At 49.8% G+C, this 12,206-nt stretch overlaps 1 protein-coding gene across 2 annotated transcripts in view; it reads right to left on the bottom strand.

The window, feature by feature from the left end:
• Positions 1-11,839, bottom strand: part of TMEM51 (transmembrane protein 51) — a 48,078-nt gene extending 36,239 nt beyond the window's left edge. For both annotated transcript variants that reach the window (XM_082615204.1, XM_082615205.1), the window contains exon 1: positions 11,619-11,839. The gene's annotated coding sequence lies outside the window, so the exon portion shown is untranslated. The remainder of the gene's footprint in view (positions 1-11,618) is intronic.
• Between the last annotated feature and the right edge of the window lie 367 nt (positions 11,840-12,206).

The following is a 12,206-nucleotide window of genomic DNA, read 5'->3' as shown; positions in this document are numbered from 1 at the left end:
TTTAAAGTTAAGCAGGCAGGGGACTGCCCTCGTGGTCCAGTGGTAAAGAATCCGCCTTACAATGCAGGGGACGCAGGTTCGATCCCTGGTCAGGGAACTAAGATCCCACATGACACGTGGCAACTAAGCCCGCGCCGCAACTACTGAGCTCGCGCGCCTCAACTAGAGAGGCTGCATGTCGCAAACTGCAGAGCCCACACGCCACAACTACAGAAGTGAAAACCCGTGTGCTACAACTAGAGAGAACCCCACACACCGCAACGAAAGATCCCGCATGCCGCAACTAAGACCTGACGCAGCCAAATAATAAATAAATCTTAAAAAAAAAAGTTAAGCACGCAGGACTTAATACCTGTGTTCTTCTGATCGCCGCCTCGGGGCATTTTTACATTTCTCCGGGACTCCTCAGACCCTGAGCACGGAACTCTGCCCGTCATAAAGTCTCAACAAATCTCTGCTGACGTCATTCATTCATTCATTCATTCAACAAACGCTCACTGACCAACTACTGGGGGCCCGGCATGATGAACACAGGCATGAACAAGACAAAGCCTGTTCTCATGAAGCTTCTCTTCTACTGAAAGAGACAAACACATGGAGGGATGGATTAACAAGAGATGCTCCGTAAAGGAAACAGAATAGGAAAGAGTAAAGGGGGAAGATGGGGCTCCCCTGGTGGCGCAGTGGTTGAGAGTCCGCCTGCCGATGCAGGGGACACAGGTTCGTGCCCCGGTCTGGGAGGATCCCACATGCTGCGGAGCGGCTGGGCCCGTGAGCCATGGCCGCTGAGCCTGCGCGTCCGGAGCCTGTGCTCCGCAACGGGAGAGGCCACAACAGTGAGAGGCCCGCATACCGCAAAAAAAAAAAAAAAAAAAAAAAAAAAAAGAGTCCATTCTCTTCCCCCCTCCCTGCCCTGGATCATCAGCATGAAACTTTCTAAGTTTGGCCACTTCATATAAAGATAAATATACACTCACCTTACATACCCAGCAATCTCACTCCTAGGTATGTGCCCAAGAAAAATGAGAAACTTATGTTCATCCCGAAATCTGCATGCAAATGTCTACAGCAGCTTTAGTCATAATCACCCCAAACCAGAAACAATCTAAATAACCTTCAACAGGTGAAGGAATAAATAAATTGTGGTACATCCACACAACGGAACAAATGCAACATGGAGGAATCTCATGTGCATTACGCTGAGTAAAAGAAGCCAGACTCAAAAGGCTTCATACTGTACGATTCCATTTCCATGACATCCTGGAAAAAAGGCAAAACTACAAGGACAGCAAACATGATTGGTTGCTAAGGGCCAGGGGTGGCAGAGGGGTTGACTACACAGGGGCAGCATGAGGGAATTTCGGGGGATGGTTAATGAAATTTTTCTATATCTTCCTCATGGTGGTGGTTACACAATTGTTTGTGTTTGCCAAAACTCACAGAACTATACATGGAAAAGGGTACATTTTACTGTTTGTAAAGCACACACACACTTCAAGTTTTATATATACATACATATATATATGTGTGTATCATAACGCTGGGAGGTTGTATCTTAGCTCAGGCTGCTATAACAAGATGCCGTAGACTGGAGGTGGGGGTGCTTAAACAACAGACATTTATTTCCTATAGTTATGGAGGCGGGAAGTCCAAGAACAAGGTGTCGGCAGATTTGGTGTCTGGTGAGGCCCCACTTCCTGGCTTGTAGATGGCAGCCTTCATGTTGTCTTCTTATGGCCTTTCCTTGATGATCTCTCTTCCTCTTCCTCTTCATGTAAGGACACTCATCCCATGAGGATAGTCTCACTCTCATGACCTAACCATCTCCCAAAGACTCTGCTTCCTGATACCATCACATTGGGGGTTAGGGCTTCAACATATGAATTTTGGGGGAACACAAACATTCAGCCTGTAACAGATCAGTGAGCTGCTGTGTTCCCGCCTTGCTCCTATCTCAGCTTCCTAAGGGTAGGAAGGGAGACCCAGATGCTCAAAGTTAAAAATGAGAAAAGAATCACCTGGAATAGAGGCTAATAATTGCAAAGCCCTCTACAGCTCACAAAGCACCTTACCTAGTAGTAACCCTAAGGGGATCCACAAAAACCCTATGAGGTTTTTAACAGTAAAATATTTTCTCTTGTTATAAAAATACTGCCTGTTTATTAAACAAAAATTAATAAATCTAGATTAGCAGAAAGAAAATTAAAATTATCCATTACCCCACCGTCCGTAACTACTGATAATATCTATGATGGTGTTCAGACTTTGAGTGTTTTGTAAACAAACACACTTTTTTATTTTTTACAAAAATGAGATGGTACTGCAGTATGTTTTTGTGACCTTTGAAATTTTTGATACATAATGAACAATTCTGCACATCATCAGTATTCATCTAAACTGTAATTTTTAGTGGCTGAGGAATATTCCAGTACATGGAGGACCCATCATTTATACAACCAATCCTCTACTGCCAGACACACAGTTGGTTTCTAATTTTATTGCTATTATAAAAAAAAAAAACTGTTGAAACTAACTCCTTATTCAATCATGTTTCCTCTGGATAAATTCCTAGTATTGAAACTGCTACATTTCTTAAAGCTTTGACATGAATTTTCAGAATGTCCTCCAATTTACATTCCCTCCCTGAGCTTGTGAAATCACCATCTCCCCATATCAGCATTCCTTTATTTTAAAAATAAACTTATTTATTTTATTTATTTATTTTTGGCTGCGTTGGGTCTTTGTTGCTGCGCGGGGGCTTTCTCTAGTTGTGACGAGCAGGGGCTACTCTTCGTTGCAGTGTGCAGACTTCTCCTTGCAGTGGTTTCCCTTGTTGTGGAGCACAGGCTCTAGGTGCGCGGGCTGCAGTGGCTGTGGCTAGCAGGCTCTAGAGCGCAGGCTCAGCAGTTGTGGCACACAGGCTTAGTTGCTCTGCAGCATGTGGGATCTTCCTGGACCAGGGTTCGAACCTGTGTCCCCTGCATTGGCAGGTGGATTCTTAACCACTGCACCATCAGGGAAGCCCAGCATTCCTTTTTTTTTTTTTTTTTTTGTGGTACACGGGCCTCTCACTGTTGTGGCCTCTCCCGTTGTGGAGCACAGGCTCCGGAGGCGCAGGCTCAGCGGCCATGGCTCACGGGCCCAGCCGCTCCACGGCATGTGGGATCTTCCCAGACCGGGGCACGAACCCGAGTCCCCTGCATCGGCAGGTGGACTCTCAACCACTGCGCCACCAGGGAAGCCCCAGCATTCCTTTTCTTAGCTTAAAATTTTTAAACTTTTCAAAACACTTAAAATTTTATATGTGAAAGATGGCATTGTTTTAATTAGCATTTTCTTTAATATGATGAGGTTGAATGTTGTTTTTTTTCCCTATATGCTTATGGGTCAATGGCATTTGTTCTTTTTTTTAAAATTTTTATTGGAGTATAGTTGCTTTACAATATTGTGTTAGTTTATACTGTACAGCAAAGTGAATCAGTTACACGTATACATATATCCCCTCTTTTTTGGATTCCCTTCTCATTTAGGTCACCACAGAGCACTGAGTAGAGTTCCCTGTGCTATACAGTAGGTTCTCATTAGTTACCTATTTTATACATAGTATCAATAGTGTATATATGTCAATCCCAATCTCCCAATTCATCCCACCTTCCCCCTTCCCCCTTGGTATCGATACGTTTTTTCTCTACGTCTGTGTCTCTATTTCTGCTTTGTAAATGAGATCGCCTATACCAATTTTTTCTGACTCCACATATATGTGTTAATATACGATATTTGTTCTTCTCTTTCTGACTTACTTCACTCTGTATGACAGTCTCTAAGTCCATCCATGTCTCTACAAATGACCCAATTTTGTTGCTTTTTATGGCTGAGTAATATTCCATTGTATATATGTACCACATCTTCTTTATCTATTCTTTTATCCCATTTCTTAACTAGGGCATTTAGCGCTTCTTTACTGACTAGAAGAGATCCTGTATGTGTCCAGAAAACAGCCCCTTGTCTAGATGTGTTGCAAATATTGCTCCAGTTTAATATTTACTCTATCAAATTTTTTTTTAACTTTAGAAGCCCAATCTATCAGTCACTTTCAAGAATTTATTTTATAATTTGACCTTTTACTTTTACTACCATGCTTTAAAAGCCTCTTACAAAAAGGGGCTTGAGTAACTTTATAGTGGAGAACTCTTGCAGACATGACTTTGACCAAAGGATCAAGGTTAACACCCCCAATAAGTCATGCTGACCTCGTGGAAATCTTGACATGATGTCATGAGAACACTTCACCTCTGCAGTATTCTTTCCCCAAACCTCAAACCTCAGTCTAATCATGAGAAGACACCAAACAAACCCAAAGTGAGGGACATCCTACAGAACACTGACCAGTACTCGTCAAAGCTCTTGAGGTCACGGAATTCAAGGAAAGACTGAGAAACAGTCACAGATCAGTAGAGATGAGGGGATGGAGAACTAAACGCAAGGTGGTGTCTTGGACCAGATCCCGGAGCAGAAACATGATGGTGGGAACGCTGGTGAGATCCCAGTAAAGTCTGTCGTTTAGCCAGCAGTAATGTGAATTTCTTAGTTTTGATACGTACACTAGGGTCATGCACAATGCCCTTCACCTCTCCAAGTTTTGCTTTTAGTTTTGATTGGGACAGAGAACAGTCTAGAAAGAAAAGTCATCAAAGTTCATGGCTATGGGTGGGGAAGGAAAGTGAGGTGGGAAGCGGTTCCTGGTTCCTTCTGACCAAAGCACCGGGGTGCGGAGAGGGATCGGAGCAGCCGGAATGGGTCTGGAAAGGTAAACTGAGTCTAAACTCTAAAGAGTCCAGTCTTTAGAGCTTTGAAAGTGAAGGGGCTTAGCCCAGACTTGATCCTGCAGGCAGTGGGGAAGCGGCAAAGATTTCAGTTCAGTGCCTGACATGGTTATTGGTTTAGTTCCCTTGTTTGTTTCCTAATGTACTGACACCTCCCCCAACCCAGTACTGTGTAAGCTCCAGGAAAGCAGGGACTGAGTCTCCCTTGTGGAACATTTCCCCCCCAAACCCTGGACACCTGGCCTGTAGAGTGAACTCAGTGAATACTGGTTGAATGAAAGGAATCAAGTAAATGGTTTTTCCCACCCCTGGCCTTCACATCTAGTATCAGCCCGTGTGAATTAAGCTCTCTTATGCTGCTGGGCCTTTGCACAGGCTGTACCTCTGCCAGGCACAGCTGCTGACCTCCTGCTCCCCCTTCGGATTTCAGCTGAGACTTCAACCTTTCTGAAAATCCTTCCTTCACTCTCCAAGTCTGGGTTAAACCAACTCCTCCAAGCTCCTGGGTTTCCTTGCCACTGGTCAGCTGTATTGTAACGGTGGCTCCCGGGACCACTGGCCCATCTAGGGGGTGCAGCTGGCCTCTCAGGTCCCCACCGGCTCGTGACCAGCACACAACACTATCAGCACATTCGTTTAAAATGGCAGCTCTTGGCAGCCGAAGACAACTTCCTCCCCACTCCCCATGGTCTAATTTGCATCTGTCAGTGTTTGAAAACAATTACTGAAAGGCAACTCCAATATATAATCCCTACCCACCACACTGCAGCTAATGAAGCTGTAATACATGGAGTCTGAAAGTGTGAGTGTTTTGTTTTTTATCGTATTTCCCCCATGCCCAAGTTTCGGGAAACCATGTCCACACCCTAACCAACACAAGCCCGGCCAGCGGGGGTGGGGAAAATGTGGAACAAGGGTAACGAAATTCTGTCTCTCCCAGACCAGCTGTGAAGAGGAAAAAGTGGCAAAGACAAAAAATTCACCAAGCATTAGAGCCATGTGGTTCTACATCTTAAATAGAAAAAAGAGCAGAACCTCCTGGAGGCATCCAGAATTATACATCATATGAGACCACGATCTTAAAAAAGGACCTCTCTCACTGGTGAATTCTCATCCTGGTTCTGCCAAGATTTGCTGGGTAACCTTGGGCCCATCGCCTGTAGGATGTTTCCATTAGGGAAGCTCTGGGGACATTTAAAAAAAAGGAGAAATGCCAAAACAGGCTTAACCAACCCTGTGATGTGTTTTAAACGCTGGCATTGAACAAATGACTGTTTTGTGCATTGTGCAATTTAAGCTGGACCATTGGCACGACAGTTACAGGCTTGATGATAAACATGAATTCCTAGCGCACATACCGGTGTGGCCCAGAGGAGACGCAGGCTGCAGGGCCAACGTGTGTCTCCAGCCAGGAGCTCTGTCTGATACTGACTTTAGTGCCTCATCTGAAGACCCTCATCAATGTGAGGCCTGAGAGCCCTCACCTGCCCTGCACAGGCCTCCGTCACCCTGTTTTCTGGCCTCAGCTTCTTCTTCTAAGAATCGAGGTGGCTAGACCAGCAGCGGTTTCGTTTTCTTTTTAAAGTCGCAGAATCTCTTTAAAGGGATCCTTTGCACCATGACATCTTTAATATTTGTAAGCAGAGTTTCTTCCCAGCTGGCCCTGCTTCCCACCACTCAGCCCTGTCCCCACAAACCCCTGAGTTGCTTCTGGAACCCGTCCAGGGAATCCCAAGTTTCCCAGGATCACCATATAAAAACCAGTGAGGGACTTCCCTGGCAGTCCAGTGGTTAAGACTTCGCCTTCCAATGCAGGGGGTGCAGGTCTGATCCCTGGTCAGGGAGCTAAGATCCCACATGCCTTGCAGCCAAAAAACCAAACAAAAGCAATATTGTAACAAATTCAGTAAAGACTTTAAAAATGGTCCACATCAAAAAAAAAAAAAAGAAAAATCTTAAAAAAAAACAAAACAAGAAAAAAAACCCAGTGAACCGGAGCCGGGTCTTTAGTTGCAACACTCGGGATCTTCATTGCAGCATGTGGAATCTAGTTCCCTGACCAGGGATCGAACCCGGGACTCCTGCATTGGGAATGTGGAGTCTTAACCACTGGAGCACCAGGGAAGTGCCCAAGGTCACGTCTAGTATTGACAATTTACAGACACCAGGAAATCCCGTCCCCAGGGTGGGGTGACCGACCTTATCACCTGAGTCCATAACAAATTCTCTGCACATCTTTGCCATCTTTGCCTCTCCAAAGGTAGGGCTTGGAGACAAGCAACCCAAATTCTGATTTTTCGAGGGACCTGCACTTGCCACCCCAGTGCCTAGTCCTGGGGAGATTTGGGGAAAGGGGTGATAACAACAGGGTGGAAGCACCTGGCTAGGTTAAAACCAACACAGAAAAAGATCAGAAGAAACGAAGCTCTCTCCCTCCCTCCTATAATCTTGGGATCACACCCACCCCACCCCGATGGCTGATGTCCTCCATTTCTAAGAAGCTCACCGAGAATCAATGTTTGCATTAGATTTGGTAAACACAGCCCTTTCCCCAACAGCCATGGTGACAGTGACCTGAGAAGTGTACCCCTGAAGTCCCACAGTGGTAATCTGCATAGCATTACAGAATTTGGGCTACTGGAGCATTCTGATCTTGGCCACAAAATTCTGGCCTCCTAAGTACCTTCCAGCCATCAGATGGTAGAAGCACGTGAGACTGGCAGGTTAGAACCGGTGTGAAAAAACCATCACGTGGGGAAAGTACACGTCATGATGATGAATTGGAAAACGAGGATATGAAATAGCAGAGCAAGCAAACAAAAAAAGACTGAATAAGACACCACCGTGTCGCCAGTGGTTGTCAGCATATCGTGATGTTTTCCTTCGAGTTTTCTACAATCAGCATGTACTTCCTTTGTAACCTGGGGGAGAAAATAACTTCAAGAGCCTGTCTATCCAGGGGTACATGATAAAGTAGGGTTCAGGGAGCAGCAAGCAAGTTTAATCACTAGTTTAGTCTCTGGCGTGAAAGTCAGTTTGAAGAGACAGGTCCTGAAAGTGTCAAGATACATATACTCCTTGTCTTCCGGGGGCCCCAGCGTTTACTCCTTCTGGACGTGTGACTGTGGGTACCCCCCAAATTCCTGGCAGTGTGGAGTATAGGGAGAAAGGGGCCCTTGCAGGAGGCGTGTGCTCTGTTTTGTTTTTTCTTCAAGAACCATCCTCAAAATCATTCAAGACAGAATCTGGAAACTTGGCTTCTAGCCCCGGCTCCCATCTCAGGCCCGTCCTTTCCCTTCCCCCTTCCCTGGGCCTCAATTTCCCAATTTGTAAAACAAATGGACTTTCGGATGGCGAAGGTCCCTTCTGGCTCCAATATTCTAAGAGCTAAAGGAACCAGCACTCAGGTTTAAAGGCTGCTATGTCTGAGAAATCTAGGGCAAGAGAGAATAAGGAAACTTTCAGCTGCTCAGCCCGAGTAGACAACACAGACTAGAAGGCGAGGGCCAGCCCAGCATCTTGACACAGGGCTTGGGGCGGAGGTGAGGGAGGAGCTGATGATGAGCCTGAGTCACTTAGCAGAGATCCCCCGGTGGTCCAGGAGGGGTAGGGCAGTGTGGCCTGGAGCAGGCAAAGCCAAACAAGTGACCTGTTTCTCCGCGGAGCCAGAGCTCCCAGCACGATGGCTGGTGCACCAAAGGCTCAATCCAGAAGAAAGGAGGAAAAAAAAAATCACCAGGCTAAACAGGGCCACCTGTCCAAACTGGGGAGAAGCAAGACAGATGTTGAGAAAACCTCCCACCCTGGACTAACCTGGGGCCCATAACAAGTCTCTGACTTGAATGTGGCCAGTCTCCTGGGATAATGCAGAGGAACCTAGATCCGGTTCTGCTGCTGACTTGCTGTGGGCCCTTGGGTGAGTTCCTTCCCCTCTCTGAGTTTTGTCTGTCAAATGAGAGGACATTCTAGGGTCCTCCCGTGGCAGGTGAAAGGCTGTGCATGGTCCACCTCCAAGTAAAAGAGACTTATAACCAGGAGAAGGATGCTCTTACAGCTGTCAATTGCAAAAAACAAAACAAAACAAACAAACAAATAAAAAACTCCTCTAAACTTCAGAGCAGACACAACAAAAGGGAAAGCAAAAGCCAGCAGCCAGAAGCAGACCCTTCACCACGTCCCCAGTCAGAAGGCATCTGAGATTAGGGAACTTTCCTGGCACTTAGGAAGAAAACTCTCCTCAGTCCCTCGAATGAGAAGCCCAGAGCCAAAGGTCCTGGAGCTCTGGTCTCCTCCAGCCCAAGAGTTCTGAGGGCTTTACTGCCAGCCCTGCAGAGGGAGGAAAGAACATTTACCAGAACCGTGACCCAGGAAAACAGGAGCCCCCCAAAGGGACAGGCTGCCCACTGCAAATGCCAACAGGAGATGGGCTGCTGACTCTGTCTCCAGCATTGCCACTCCTCGTATAGACGCAGACGCTCCTGGGGCTCGGGACTTCTGGAGCCAGAGAGCTGGAGAGCCTCAGCTGGAGGGGTTTGGGTCCTGCTAAGGTCCCACCACCTTGCTCTGGTAGAGGACAGGCTGGCAGTCTGAGCCTCACACTGAATCCACAGATCTCCCGCTTGACCAGTGGTCACATGCTAAGACCACCTGTTAACCTCTGCCTCCTGTGCGTGGCGCCAAGCCAGCTTCTTCATTCCTGATGCCTCCACCAGCCTGCGGGCCAGAATCCTCTCCCCTAGCAACCTTCTCCAAACTCCCATCCAACTTCCACGCAGCCAGATTTATCTTCCTAACACAGCAACAGGATCAAATAACTCTCCTGCTTAAAGAACCTGAACAGAATTTGTGTCCTTCTTGTCCAGAGATGTATACTGAGCACCTAGAACAGTGCCTGGCCCACAGAAGGCACACAGTCAACATCTGTGGATCGGTTCTAAGATGTCCACTGAATAAAGTCCCACCTGTGATGACCTCGCCCCACCTCTGCAGTCCAGTTCACTCCAGACCCTCCACTCCCTTTACTTCCCTGCGTCCTCCCACAAACCCACCTGCCACTACCTGAGCGCCTCCCTCGGTCCAGCACACCTCGTGCACCTTCATACCTCCATGCCTTTGCCTGTGCTGTTCCATCTGCCCAGACGCCCTTCCTACCCTGTCCCCTTGAGAGCCTCCACTTCACTGTTTAATTTACCAACATCCTTTTCTTAGCAGGACCTGCTGGCACGCCTCACCCTGAGTTACTTTCTTTCTTCTGTTCCTCCCTAACCCTGTACCATAGCTTCCTACAGAGTACTTGCTGTGTGCGAGGCATGAATGTCCCCCCTCACCCTAGGTTATCATTCCCACTGTACAGATGAAGAAACTGAGGCTCACAGAGGCAAAGTGACAGGTAAAGTGACACTGTGGGTCACACAGCCAGGGAATGGTGGGGTCTGACTATATTGCCACCTCTTTACGACACTTGCCATTTACTACACACTAGGCTGGGAACTCTCTGAGGCCCCTCGGCCCTGTATCCCCGGGGGGCTGGCCGGGGCCTCTGTGATACTCAAGAGGCCCTAATCATTGAACCACTGGCAGCTCAGGACATTGTGAGGAACAGATGCACAGCCAGTCTCCTCCCCTTTCTCCCTCTTCTGCCTTTTCTCCCAATCTGGGCGATAGCTCCGACAAGCTGGGGAGGGACACATTTGGAGGGAAAGAGGCCCCCTCCCAATTCCATTTGGCCCTATCAACTTAGGTCAAGATCCCTGTGTGACGTCTCCAGAGTGTGAAAGCCAGTCACAGGTCCCAGAGCCGACCCTTCACTAGGAAGGCCATCCTCGAAGTGATCCCCCCTCAGAACGAAAGCCAGAAGCCAGACTCAGAGGGCAATCCCTCTCCTGCCTCCCGCCGGGCTGGCTCCGGCCCCGCCCACCCCGCTCCCGCTACACCTGGGTTCCCAGCTCCTGGACCACCCGCAGAGTTAGCGAGGACCCGTCGCAGCTTCTCGGGAAACCGTAGGGATGTCCAGGTTTCCTGCACCCTCGTCCTCTGGCTTAGGAAAGATTTCGTTCTGAAAGTGCCCATCCCTCTTAATCAGACTTGGCATTCCGGGCCACAGGGCTCCCTTCAGGGCGCAGACTAGAGATCTGATTTGGATCTGAGTAGTATTGATACTTGCTCTGCGGCAGGCACGAATGCCCCACCTCACCCCGGGAGGTTGTCACTCCCATTTTACTAGGTGAAGAAACCTGAGTTACACCCCATTGCTCACACCCGATTTCTCACCCTTTGCCTCTAGTACCTAACACACACGCGCGCGCGCGCACGCACGCACACACACACACACACACACACACACACGAATCTAAATCCCTTAAAAGTCTCCCTTTCCAAAAAGGAATGAGGGATGGGGGAAAGGGCTCTTTCGGGCAGCGCCGGGTGGTTTCCTGGGACCTACTGAGAAGTTCTGCTTTAAGCAACGAGGGAAGGTGCCTCTTTGGCCAAGGGTTCGAAATCCGCCAACAGGGGGCCCGGAGGCCGGCTTCTCCGCCAACAGGGGGCCCGGAGGCCGGCTGCCTTCCCCCAGGCGAAGCCAGCTGGCCTCAGCGCGATGCCCGGGAGCCGGGTGGTCCCTCACTGGCCCGGCGCGGCTCCAGAGGATGCGAGGACACAGTCCTCCCGCCGAAGACCCCGGGCAGGAAGCTCTCAGACGAACGGACAGACAGACCCAGAGAGCCGTCGACTCCCTCCGGGGCCCTGTGGGGAACAATCCCTCCGCGGGGCGCGGCGGGGCGGAAGGCGCAGACTCACCGGGGCGGCGGCGGGTCCAGCTCGGTCTCGGTCGGGCGGCCGGGGGCTGGGGGCTACACGACCCCGGCCCCCACAGGCTGCCTCCTTCGGGTGCCGCGATCCCGGGGCTGGGGGCTCCGGGGAATCTCGGTCGATGGAGCGCGGGGGCGGAGAGCGCGCAGCCCGCTCTCGGACCGGGATGGGGACGCAGGAAGCGCGGCCGCTGGGCGCCGGCGTGCCGGAGGGAGGGACCGCGAGACACGGAGGGCGGTGCCGGCCCAGAGCGGCCTCCGGCCTCGAGAGGCACCGCCCACCAGTCGACCCTCTCCGCCTAGCCCGGCCGTCCGCTCCACCCAGAGGCCCGGGGCGCCGAGCCCCAGCTGCGGAGGGCGGACACGCACTCCGCCTGGTCGGCTGGGGGAGGAGTGCGGTCCGGGGGCGCTGGGCCGCATGAAGTTGGCTAAACCGGGGTGGGGGCAGGGCCCTGACTCCTTTCCCCTCCGCGGGGGACCGGGAATTGGATTATGCGGGTAGGGTGGGGACAGGCGTCTCGGGCGGGAGTCCGGGTTTTAAGGGTTAAGTAAGAGCAGAGATTCCCCACCAGCCCCG

The sequence above is a fragment of the Mesoplodon mirus genome, assembly GCF_964341445.2.
Source record: "Mesoplodon mirus genome assembly, chromosome: 3".
NCBI classification, from domain to species: Eukaryota; Metazoa; Chordata; class Mammalia; order Artiodactyla; family Ziphiidae; genus Mesoplodon; species Mesoplodon mirus.
This window is presented reverse-complemented; position numbering and strand designations above follow the sequence as displayed.